Source organism: Mustela nivalis (genome assembly GCF_964662115.1).
Source record: "Mustela nivalis genome assembly, contig: HAP1_SCAFFOLD_53, whole genome shotgun sequence".
NCBI classification, from domain to species: Eukaryota; Metazoa; Chordata; class Mammalia; order Carnivora; family Mustelidae; genus Mustela; species Mustela nivalis.
In genome coordinates, this window is record NW_028136539.1 from 1,492,289 (window position 1) to 1,495,328 (window position 3,040).

Consider the following 3,040-nt stretch of genomic DNA (forward strand, 5'->3'; position numbering starts at 1 on the left):
CTTTGACCTTTCACTTATGGAAGGATATCTTGGTTGCTTCCAAGCTTTTGTCAGTTATGAATAAAACTACTATAGACATCTTTGTGGGTATAGATTTCATCTTCTTTGGATAAATACCAAGAGCTGCTACTGCTGAATCATCTGGCAAGAATATGTTTAGTTTTGTAAGAAACTGCCAAGTTGTTTTCCATTCTTTATTCTCAATACACATGGAAGAACATTCCTGTTGCTCCACATCCTCACCAACATTTCATGTTCTGTTGTCAGTGCTCTGGATTCTGGGTATGTACTGGTGTCTCTTTTTTGTTTTAATTTGCATTTTCCTGATGACCTTTGATGTGAAGCATCTTTTTATATGCTTATTTGCCATCTGTAATATTTTCGTTGGTGAGGTATATGCTAAGGTCTTTGGCTCATTTTTAATCAGGTTTTTCCCCCATTGTTGAGTTTTAAGGGGTCTTTGTGTATTTTTGATTAACAGTCCTTTGCCAGATGTGTATTTTGCAAATTTTTTTTCATAGTCTGTGCTTTGCCTTTTCATTCTCTTGGCATTGTGTTTCACAGAGTAGACATTTTTAAATTCAGTGCTTGTGTTTTTTAGCTAAAGTTATTGCGAAAACCAAGGTCATTTAAATTTTCTTCTATATTACCTTCTACATGTTTCATGTTTAGGTTTATAATCCAATCTGAGTTCATTTTTGTGAAGAGTGTAGGATATCTGCCTGGATTTATTTTATTTTATATTTTTAGATTTAGCTTCACCATTGCTACAGAACCATTTGTTTAAAAGATTGTATTTTGCTCTCTTGTATTGCTTTTGCTTTTCTATTATATATGAAATATAATTGATAATATATATTCTGTTGCTTTAATCTAGTCTCTCTGTGGTATTACAATATCATGCTTACAATTATCGTTATGGTAAACTTTTTTTTAAGATTTTATTTATTTATTTGACAGAGAGAGAGATCACAAATGGGCAGAGAGACAGCCAGAGAGAGAGATGAGGAGAAGCAGGCTCCCTGCTGAGCAGAGAACCCAATGCGGGACTCGATCCCAGGCCCCTGGGATCATGACCTGAGCCGGAAGGCAGAGGCTTAACCCACTGAGCCACCCAGGCGCCCAATCGTTATGGTAAACTTTGAAGTCAGTCCTCAGTCTTTGTTCTCCTTCAACACTATGTTTACTATTGTGAGTCTTTGCCTCTCCATATAAACTTTAAAATAAGTTTGTTAATATTAAAAAAAAAGAACTTGCTGGTATGCATTAATTGTATAGATAAACTTGGAAACCAGTGACCTCTTGAGCTTAGCAGGAGATAGACCATGGACATCAGTTGTCACAGTGGTGCCTCTGGCAGAACCTATTGCAAATCCCTAGGCAAAATGAGACCTCAAGGATCTGAGAGAATGTCTAAGAAGTACTTGATACATCCCTTGGGTATGGTTTATTGAAGTGTCCACCTGTCTGAAAGCTGGGGAATCTAGATAAGGGAGGGAAAATTAGTTATGATAAAACATATCAACAAACATCAATAAATTTTGTAAAACTAATTGTCATGGCTCATATACAATATGACCAACAGAGGGACCATCAGAAGGAAAGCATCAGTTATGTTTATTGTGAAATTTTTTATTCAAAATAAAGCAATGTGAGGGGAAGACACAATGAGAAAATTACCAGTTTTTAAATGGTAAACATCTTACAAAATGGAATAGGTTTTATATTCTAAGTAGTATATTGAAAAGTAAAACATTGGGGCGCCTGGGTTGCGCAGTGGGTTGGGCTGCTGCCTTCAGCTCGGGTCATGATCTCAGGGTCCTTGGATTGAGCCCCGCATCTGGCTCTCTGCTCCACAGGGAGCCTGCTTCCCCCCCCCTCTCTCTGCCTGCCTCTCTGCCTACTTGTGATCTCTGTCTCTCAAATAAATATATAAAATCTTTAAAAAAAAAGAAAAGAGAAGTAAAACATTAAAAAATAAAATTTCAATGAAAAAAATTATTTAATTTTAAAAAAAGGTTAAAAATAGCAGAACCATTTTTCTTATAACTGGAAAATACACTGTATATACATCTATCAAAATAACTTGTCATGGGGGAGCCTGGGTGGCTCAGTAGGTAAAAGCATCTGCCTTCGGCTCAGGTCATGATCCTAGGATCCTTGGATCGAGGCCCACATCGGGCTCTCAGCTCAGCAGGGAGTCTGCTTCCTCCTCTCTCTCTCTGCCTGACTCTGCCTAATTGTGATCTCTGTCAAATAAATAAATAAAAACTTTTATAATAAATATTTGAAAAAATAACTTGTCATGTGTGAAATCAGGAGCATATGGAAAAAAATAATATCTGAGGACAATACTTCTGCCATGTTTTGTGCCTTGCTAATATTTTTAAACAGTCAGGCAACTTTTAGCCTTATTGAAATACCTGCTAAGATACCTGCAGTGCCTTTTGGAGCCCTATGACTATAAAAATTAATTGCAAATATTCAAAATGTTTACTATGGTGTCACTATTTAGGGCCACCACCAAGTATGTTTCAGAAGTAAGCATAACTGTTACTCTTCCATAAGGCAAAAGGGCATATTTTCAGGAGTTCCATCTGCTGTACCAGGAGGTGAATCAAGTAATGATTTTTGTCTATAAAATAATTCACTTTTCAATCTAACATTCCTCATTACACATTATAATAATAAAAACTAGGAGGAGACTAAAACAAACAAACAACTACAACTACAACAACCAGCTTTTCCCACAGTGGAAAAGTAAATATAACCTTAGGAGTAGCCTGAAATTTATTTTTAAATATTTTTAAGATAAACGTTTTTGTTAGAAAACCATATATTTTATATTACTAAGAAATAACAGGCAACGTTTTATGAACTTCTAAAAAGTCTAGTTACTTGTATTTATCTATTAAGTCATCTCTTTATGAAGTAGAACATGATCACACCTCTTGTATCTACCCAAGTTTGTATGCTTTGGTTGTTTTATGTTTGCTATTTCCTTGCTTAATTTTTACAATATTTGATACATAATAGTATC